The sequence below is a fragment of the Athene noctua genome, chromosome Z (genome assembly GCF_965140245.1).
Source record: "Athene noctua chromosome Z, bAthNoc1.hap1.1, whole genome shotgun sequence".
In the NCBI taxonomy this organism is placed as follows: domain Eukaryota; kingdom Metazoa; phylum Chordata; class Aves; order Strigiformes; family Strigidae; genus Athene; species Athene noctua.
The window spans coordinates 85,813,943-85,824,446 of NC_134077.1; positions in this window are offsets into that span (position 1 = coordinate 85,813,943).

A 10,504-nucleotide genomic window follows, 5' to 3' on the forward strand; every position below is an offset into this window, starting at 1 on the left:
GGAAAATAAATTTAATTTATTACCAATCATATCACAGTGGGGTAATGAGAATTAAAGCCAAATCTTAAAACACCTTTCCCCCCACCCCTCCCTTCTTCCTGGCTCAGCTTCACTCCTGATTTCTCTACCTCCTCCCCGCCAGCAGTGCAGGGGAACAGGGGATGGGGGTTGCAGTCAGTTCATAACCTGTAGTGTCTGCCACTCATCCTCTTCAAAGGAAGGGCTCCTCACACTCCTCCCCTGCTCCAGCATGGGGTCTCTCCCACAGCAGACAGTAGTCCACAAACTTCTCAAGCATGAGTCCCCATGGGCTGCAGCTCTTCACGACCTGCTCCAGCGTGGGTCCTTCCCATGAGTTGCAGCCCTTCAGGCAAACCTGCTCCAGCGTGGGCTCCTCTCTCCACGGGGCCACAGGTCCTGCCAGGAGCCTGCTCCAGCGTGGGCTTCCCACGGGGTCACAGCCTCCAACGGGCACATCCCCCTGCACAGGCTGCAGGTGGATTCTGCTCCACCATGGACCTCCCTGGGTGCAGGGCACAGCTGCCTCGCCATGGGCTGCACCACGGGCTGCAGAACGTCCCGATCCAATGTTGAGGGAGGTTTTGATACAATCCCAAGGGTGAGATTAAGACACGAATGAGGTCAAATGCCATACAACCTTTCAAATTCTATTCCCGTGAGCAGAGGTAATAGCAATAGGACAGAGAGAAGCAAAAAAAGGTCAGAACAGCTAAGCAAGCAAACAGAAGAGATGCAGTAAGCTCAGTTGCCACCACCATGAATCCAGCAGAGTCCTGTTGGTTCAGTCTCGGTACAAGGTGATAGGGGATCCTTGCAGGTGATGGGGATTCCCACGAGAGAAGAGTATGCAGTCCTTTTATCATCCTAGTCCCCACGATCAGTCCACCCATTTCCATGGAGCTCATTACCATATTCGCTGCCCCGTGTTCCTCCATGCAGGCATGCCCAGGTGTTCACGGTGGTTGTACTGGGGCAGGGAGGGGATCAGCCAGTGATGCCTTCAGCCTCCGCACATCCTCCTCATCCTGACTTCTTCCCTAGCCCTGCGTGCAAGTGCAGCTTCATAGATGTTACAAAAGATGTAATTGCTCCAGCTTCAAGCAGACACGGTGGTGGTTTTTGTTTTTTCGGACATATTACAGAGCATAGTTCTTCACAGCAAGGGAATGTTGAGGCCCAGAACAGGCAGTGGTGCAGTGTTGAAACAGACATTTGACAGAGTCCAACAGTCTTACACCACCCTGTGGCTCAGAATATGGTAAGGGTGCAACAGCAATGCCAAGACAAAATGGCCAACACAGTCCCTTACACAACAGAATCTCTGCTCTGGCACCTGAGGCACCTCCTCCCCCTCCTTCTTCACCAACCTGAGTGTCTGGGGAGCTGTTTCTCATATATTCTCACTCCTCTTGCCCAGCTTCAATTATGCAGTTAGGGTTTTTTTTTTCCCCTTCTGTTAACCTAGAGGCACTACCGCCATCACAGATGGGCTCAGCCTTGGCCAGCAGCAGGTCCATCTTGGAGACAGCTAGTGTTGGCTCTACTGGACATCAGGGAAGCCTAGCAGCTTCTCACAGAAACCACCCATCACCTTGTCATGCAAACCCTATATAGTATAACGTATAATGTGTTTGATTAGACACAAAGTTTTAAGCCCAGACAACTCTTTCCTTCAGCTGCATAACCAAATGCATAGAGAGGTAGTCAACAAAGGGTTATAGCTAACAGCTTAGTTGAAATGTTAAAGTGTTCTCATCTTTCTTGAAATTTGGCAGGGCTGTATCTTCCTCATGATACATGATCCTTTTGCTATTCCCATGGTTACTTGTTAGGCTTATTAGAGTTTGGCTGTTAAGTGCCCACAAATGCCCGCAGCACCGCTCAGGCTCTGCACAGCTGTAGCTGCCAGCTGGGTTGCATCCGTGCTGCTGCCATTGAATGGTGGAAGTTCCCTCCCAGAGCATGGCTGTTCCCTACCCTTGACTCAGTTCCCAAGGCTGCACAAGGGCAAAGTCTCAGTTTTTCCTGGATGATTCTCCTGTGTGCTCAGCAGATCCATATTCTGCCAAACACCTGTCTATATAATGAAGATGACATTCTACTGCTGTATTTTATATTGATTCATATTAATTTTCAAACTTGCACAAATCCACTTACATAAGAAACACAGTGTATCTGGTCCAGACTTAATCATTTAATCTTCAAGTACTTCAGTCTCTGAAGCTTCCAGAAAGTCCATGAGTAGTTTTGGAACTCTAATCAATTAAGAATCCTGTTGTTATTGAATACCACTTATTTAAATAGACCATTTTTCATTGTGATAGCACAGAAACTATAAACTATGGGAAATAAACATGGCTGCAGACTGTGAAGTCTGATGGCATCTCTGGTATGACTAAGTTAACCTGGTTGTTACAGAAAAAAATTACGTATTAAGGTTCAATTATATGACTTCAGGTTTAGTGTGCAGTTAGCTGAGGGACACCACTATTGTTACGAACAAAAATTTTCTTCAAAATATTAGACATAACCTCTAAGCTTGCATAGCTATTCAGCCAGTTCAAGTTTACTCCTGAATCAGCTGAAAAAGATCATCCCTGACAATATTTGCCTAAAAATCTAGGGGGATTTTTGGGGTTTTGTTTGTTTGTTTGTTTTAAAGAATAATAGAAACACGGGAATGTATTGAATTCACGAACTGATAGAAAAAATACCTGAGAATGTCAAGATTACTTTGGAAATATGTTGTCCTTCCTACACATGCATAAGGGTGGCTTCTCAAAATCAGGAAGAAGGGATAGTAGAGACAAAGGTTGGGGTGACCTTGTCAGGGTGCCAGTGATGTGGCCAGGCCAAGGCCAGGGGGGATGTCAGACCACATGCAGCAGGGAAGATCAGGCCAGGTGAGAAGAATCAGGGTGTGACACAGTTTTATTTTCAAGAGATAAGCTACATATATGCATATGTATCTCTGGTTCACATAACACGAAGTAACTGCCAATGGAGCCTTCCTCAATACCTTTAACATGGTATGAGAAACAAAAGTGACCTGCCCGCTTTGGATTATTCTCTGGAATGATCTGGTCTTTTCATAAGTGAGGATTTCCCTGTTGTTGTAATGTCAGTAATTCACTAATTATTCTACAAACATTTACATTTAATCATCTCGATCTCCCAGACTGGTTTATTCCACTAGAAAGAGACATGTACAATAGAGATATGTCAGTTAATGTGCTTAAAAACCTTTGTGACCCATTTAATGCTAGGGAGAGTCTGGAAGGGAACTGTACATCGTTGTTGGGAAGAGCATTCCAACATTAATTAAATGTCCCTTTATGACTTAAATATCCTGCAGTTGGTCTCTATGTACTTTAATTAGATCAACCTACTAAAACCTTCAGAACCCCAAAACTTCTCTAAAAGAAAACCAGGTAGATGGTTAGATAGCTTGAACATCTCCAGAAACACATCCCAATGTGTTCTCTACCTGAAAATAAGTCACCAGGAATGGATGACAGGGCCAAACTGAAGCATTCTGAAACACTGAAATCCAGAATTAAAAGCCTTTAGAAGAACCAGATGTGCTATTGGTATTGCACTTATAGAAGCCATGGCTAACAACATTTTTTATGCTACCAAATAAGTAGGAAAACTGGATACCACTAACCAATTATTTCAACTAGTTGGGCACTGGACAGCAGGATATAAGAAAAATTATTCCAACATGGGAAAATATTGTATAATATGATGAATTGGTTATGCTTTCATCCATGATGATACATAATCCCAATTTCAGATGTTGACATACTGACTGTCTTTCCTGTGATTTGCTTGGGTTTACAAGCAAAGGAGAATATAGTAATGTATTCCAGAGAGATGAACCACCTTGCATACCCAGAAGTGAACAGCCTTAAAACTGAAAATTGAAAGTTGTGATGAATATGACAGTCTTGGTTTTCGTGATGAAGATCAAGGCTTAGGAATTCATAATCCTTGTTTGTCATCACACCCCACTGATATTTCTTCCTTGAAGAAGAATCCTTCTCTCTTTGATTTAGTTATGGATAATAGCTTTGCTACAGTTTATATAAGACTGTTATCAAAACTGCTTGTACTTACATTCTTGTTAATTTTAGGAAAATTCAACCTATAGTTACTTATCTCACAGTTGATGTTTTTACAATATCTCAGTGTTAGATGTTATTTCCTATTTTATGCCCACACCATTTGGACAGTACAGCATCTTAAGTTGTACTCTTCTCTTTACCAGTCTTTTTCCCTTATTTCATTAGGTATAGGTCTGACCTTCCTAAAAGCCTTATTCCATCATGTCAGCTTACCCCAAGAGTTAGATCAGTTAAAGCAGCTGGGAGAAGTTGGAAGTTTCCTACAATGAACAAATTTCTGGAGTCACTCCTAAAGCTGGCAGTGCAGGCTGTCTTTGATTGGTTAGTTGCCCTTGCCTAACCCAATGTTCTCAATCATGCTTCAACCCGTAATAACAATTTTAAAATTTATAGTACTCATGGTTCTTATAGTGTTTTGGCTGGCTTGTTGTACCAATTAATATTTGTACAGCTTGAGACATTCACCACCTGGAAGGTGCTGGACCAGCACCGTGGGGATTGTAACACAGAGCTCCCAGTTTATGCTGGGGCAATCCATTGAGTCACAGCCATGCTGGCTGAAGCAGGTCATCTCTGAAACCGCAAGGGTTAAGCAGTTAGGTTTGCCCAGCCATGCCTAAGTGCGAGTTGAACAAGAACTGTTGGTAATAAAGAGGAATAGGTGCGCTTGACTGACAGTCAGTCTCAAAAACTTCTAAATCAAATGGACCACTCTGTTGTGCCAGCTCAGGGATTGCAATACCTATGAAGAGCCTGTGATGTGCACATCCTTCCAGATTCAGTCTTTTCCTGCAGGCATCTCTCAGTACCTAGAGAGAGCTAGGAAAATCTTGATGATCCCTCCCTGTGTGGGATTTCCAAGATAATGACTCTCTGGAACATTCCTTTAGCTCCCAGCAGGAACAGACACCTACCACCCTGAAATTAACAGCAATATTTTGGTTTCTGCCAACAGTTTCAGAGTCTCATCTTTAGTCAGTCACCCTTGCTCTAAGTTTCTTCAAATGTTGATGGGTGATCTTCCAGATTCTGGGAGACCCTGGAAGACCCCAGGAAGTCCTGGGGATATAGTTCCTATATAATAAAACTGGGAGTTGCTAAATCCTTAACAAAGGACTGACTAAAGGCATGATTATTTGTTCAGAGGAGAAATCCTGTTCTACCACACACTATTTTTAAGGGATCCTATAAGAAAATATACATGTTTATAAATTCATGTTCCTATATTTTATCTTCTGTCAAATTAGACCCTGAATTTATGAGCATCATGATCTGTGCGTGTGTCTAACTGAGAAATATCTTAGCCCATGTGCTATCTTCAGCCTTAGAGATCTCAAACACATCGGTAGCACTTGAATGAATTCCCCAAATTAGCTTAATTTTTGTACCCTCTTGGAGGATACATGTGACTCTTAGCCACATACAAAAGCCTTACATGTAATACCTCTCTAGGAGGTACCTCTCTGTACTTCCATCTGGCCTCCCACCATATTTCAGCCTCTAACATTTTCTGGCATATAATTCTCTACAGCCTCCCTCTCATTTTTGGTGTCCCACCATACTTTACCCTCCAATATTTTCTGGCATCTACTTCCCTCTGGCCTCCCACCATGTTTCGCCCTCTAATTTTTTCTGGCCTCTACTTCTGCCCAGCCACCCAACCATTTTTGGCCTCCCACCACATTTCAGCTTTCAATTTACTAAAATCCCCCCACAAGCACACTGCCATGGCTGAAGATAGAGGCAGTCAATGGAGGTTGCCCCTGAGTCAACATGGCAGGAGGGAAGTTCACAGCCAAGGGCTGTGTGGGCAAGGGTGGGGCTGTCCTAAGTGACAGCACTGACAGCCCATGAGAGAAGACAGGCTGACTGGGTGTTTTGCTGATTAAGGATACCAGTTAAACTCAGACACCAGACTGTAAAGAATAGGTGTATTTTAGTGGTGATAACCAAATAATGTAGCAGAGTAATACAGAAAATATGTAGTAAGAAAAGGCAGAATAGTACACCTAAAGCAACAAACAGGAAAATACAGGGTAATGCATCAAATCATTACTACCTGAGAGAGAGAATAGTGATTAAGAAAGATCCATCACCACTTGCGTATGTTACCATCACCCAGCCCCGCAGTGGCTGGGCAGCCCCGGTTACAGCGAGGGTTTGGAGAGCCTGTCCCGGCAAGGGGGAAATCCTACGCGGTGAGTCCACCTGTAGGTGAGGCTTCCAAAGTTGCTGTGAGCGGGTCCAGCCTTATATCCCCCTAAATCAGCAAGCCAGAAGAGCCGGCACCTTTGTTTTGAGGGGAAAATTTCTGGTTTCATTCTCCTGTTGTATTCCACCCAAAGCCTGGGCAGGGCTTGGGCGGGAGACCAAGGGAGTTTCTAACAAGGCCAGATACGTGAGTTTTCAAAGTTGAACAAGGATAAACAAGGGAAGTTGGATACATTCTCTCAGCATTTCATACTCACTACTGATTACATTCTAGGCCTCATCTTTCACTAGCAAGTTTACATACTTTGTTAATGATTACAGACTAAGTTGCAGCTTCGGCTTGGGGCCTGTTGTTCAGGCTTCAGTATTTCAGTGCTTTAGCACATTTTAGATCAGCATAAGTGGGTTGTTATAACTTAGTACAATTCCTACTAGCACAATGGTTTTCAGTTATAAAATATACAGGATTCATCTATAGGTCAACTCTGGCTTGGGCCGGTTGTCCAAGTCTTAGCACTTCACTGGGGGGCCAATGGAGAGCAGAAGGTGGGAGCGACACTCTCTCGGTGCCCTTGAAACCCCTGTAAGCCTCAGTGCAGTGAAGAGGTCTTGTGGCACATGAAGGTCAACCAAAGTGGGAAATTAATCCCCCTGCGGTCGCTGGGCAGTGGGAGTGCAGGTGGGCATCCTCTGGGGTGGTCCCATCACTGAAATGGACCAAGCTTAACAGGACTTGGCTGTTTCAGGCCAGGGAGTAGCAACCTCAAGGGAAGAGGAGGCTGTTATGTTGACAGGAACTTTCAAAAAGGAAGTTAGAAAGGGGAGATGGTTTTTCCTATTGAAGTGATTGCCAAAATTCCCCAGATGAAGCCATGTAATAGAGTCCAAGGAAGATAACATCCCTTGAATATGGGCACTCTCCTTGTGTACTATTAGCATTATTCTTAGGATGAATATCAACTTTAGAACCAATTAAGTAAAGCATGACTCAAGTAATTCACTAATGACCAAGCCATGCAATTAGACTTTCATTCAGATAATTATTCATGCTTATTTTATGGAGCCCACATAAAATGTCTCAACTGTAGTTGGATAGCAGCACTCATTGGCACCTTTTCTGAGAAAACTGTCTTAATTTTTCTGCAGTGCAGAAACAAATTTATTGTAATGTGTCTAGCTCTTTTAAAGGCCAGCCATAAAACAGATCAGTAATAAACAAATAAAACTGAGATTCACAAATGCTGTTTTACTTTATTCTAAGTACAGTGTTGAGGGAATTATGCCACCTTCAGGAATTATGCTACCATCAACAGGGATCAGCCCTAGGTTCCTGCTTGAAAAAGATGATTTGCCAATCCACTGCATAAATAAGTGGTTTATTTAACTGATATTCAGAGCAGCTCAAGCTGGGTGCCTCTGAAGAGGGAGCCCAAACAAAGAAATACCCAGGCAATTAATAACCTAAGTTTCCCACCACTCATGCAGGAGTTCTTTCCAGTAGTAACATTGGTGTCTGGGGTCTTCCTGTTCTTCACTGGGTCCCTTCATTGTCTCTAGATGGGCCATTCCTTCTCTTATCTCTACGGTTGTTATGCCAGCTGATGACTGCAGCAGCCTTCCTTGCTTCCTTATCTTCCAGCTCCAACCAGTTCTAGGGCCTTCTTTTATTTATCTAGTTGAAAGTTCAGCATATCTGGATGAAAGTTCACAGCTTGTGACCTATGGATTCAGCAAATTTAGCCACTAATACTAAAAAGAGGGATGCTGAGGAAGTTATATCAAATCACGCAACATACAGAAAATACGAGTTTTCTAAAATAATTTGTGTATTTGCCATGTTATATATAAATATAGGAGAGGTAACTTGAGTAGTGAGAGTATATTATTTCATATAAAAGTGTGTGGAGTTTTCTTGTTAAGAGGAGAGTGAAGATGAGAAGCAGTGATGATTCTTGGTTTTGGTACAAGATTTATATTTGTTGTGTTTGTTTAAATCTATGCACCTTAAAATAAGATTTCCATCTACTATAAATAAAATTTACATCTGCATGGACAGTCATAAAAAATAGAGTGCAATACAATTTTCAGTTAACATCATAAAAATTGACCATCAAGGTCAACGAGGGACTTTTTATGCTAGGCATTTTAAGAGTCTAGGAACTACAACATTTTTTGCTTTCTAAACTCCCTCTGAAAAGGGGCTTAAATAGAAAACACATTTTCTGTTAGATTGGTTGAGAGTTACAAGAAGCAACTAATTAAGTTGTATTAATGTAAGCCTGGCAAGTCTTTGGTATTTTTATTCAACACCTTTCTTGTCTCGTGGAATTTTCCAGCTTGTGAAATCAGTGACCTTTCCTCATATTAATCCTCTTGAGTAACATTTTCATTATGAGGTCATTCAAAGCAGAATCTTGAAAAATCAGAGTTATACATCTATATTAACCAGGATGTATACTCAGTATTCAGATTGGGACACGAACCTAAAGAAAAGAAAGTTAGGAATTCGTTCTGTTCTAGAGTTATGTATTGAAGGATAAAAGCAACAAAAGAATTTAGGCATCAAAGTATGGCCTAACTTCTCCTGTAGGCTTCTGAGTAAAACATGTAAGTCTATATGTCTGCCATCAGCTGTCAGTTAACCAAGATAGTTTTAGAATCATTAATCACACGATTTTCTGCCTCTGAAATTCGTGAGATCCCTAAATATGATCTCTGACTGTGCTCAGAAGCACCTGGGGTTTAAGAGCCATTAGAGTACCTGTAAGTATCCCTGGTCCGCAGATTATTTTTCTGACCTCAATTGTGGGATCCGAATATGGAATTTCTCATAATACATTTTCCATAAGATTTCTCATACTTAGAGGAGAAGGAGTTGCTCACACTCATTTTCATTATACAGCTGTAATGTCAAAAATTAGTGCTGTTTTCTTATTGTGTTACGTGGAGTAAAGTTGTGTGGAACCATCACCTGTATTCAGTCATGTGCGAGAAGGGTTAGTTTGGATGTGCCTCCAAATTTGAACAAATTAAGTGTAATTGTACAATAAAAAGTGAGAATTAGTTGTTTAGTGTATTCTAGCAAAGCAAAGGTGGTCTTGATCGTCTAAAATATTTGTCTCAAAATAGTCCATATAAACTGTCTCAGTGTCTACATTGTGTAACAGTTGACCTAGGTCTTGCCTGATACTTACTATTTTTCCTTGTTAGCTCAAAGAGCCTGTAAGAATGAATACTGTGTTATGAGTGACTTACAGTATGGTGGTGACTGTAATTGCTGCATGCCCTGAGGTGAGAAAAAAGGAAAGTTTGGGTACTTTACAGCACATATGCATTTTCTAGGAAAATGTCAGAAGACATTGTAATGTGCAGAGAGACAAAACTTGGGTGGTCACCTCCTTGAAGCAGACAGCTGCCCCTGAAGCCAGATTTCATATTTCATTTTATTAAAAAGGCTGTCCAAGAATACATACATGTTAAAGTAAAAAAACTAAATTATTTGCTCTTTAGAAGCATCCAAAGGCTGAGTAGAGACAGGAGCAGTGTTTACAGAAACAAAAAACAGGTACATACTTGAAAATACTTTTAAGTTCAAGTGCAAAGTTAAAACCGGAACAAATTTATAGAAATGCACTGAGTAATGAATACACTGAGGTAGAAAATGAGAGGGATGTCTTTAACCCTCAGAGTGGTGAAGTAAAGAACCAAACTTGACAATATTTAAGATCCTTGTCTCAAGTTTTCCAGGTTTATATTCCTATGATCTATGTGGCAGGAACACATATCCAAGATTTAAAAGATCTTTTTTTCAGTTTATGTTCTTACTTAACAAAATCTGAATCTGCCTCAGATAAATTTTACAGGCTGTGAAGATGAAAGTGGGTATCTTGAATCCACTTGTTAGATCTGTACTACTTGGTATGAGATAAAGAAATTGTTAACAATTCCTCCCATATTTTAACATCTATTGGAACAGTCTGGAATGCCAGAAAATTTTCTGAGCTGAATGCTTTAATCATTATGAAGAATTATTCCCAGTTTGGTCCCTATTTTAATTGCAGTGGAACTAGTGAATTTTGGAGAAAAACTATTTAACTAAAGAAAATATTTTTAAAAAATTAGATCCAATACTGCACAATAATCAC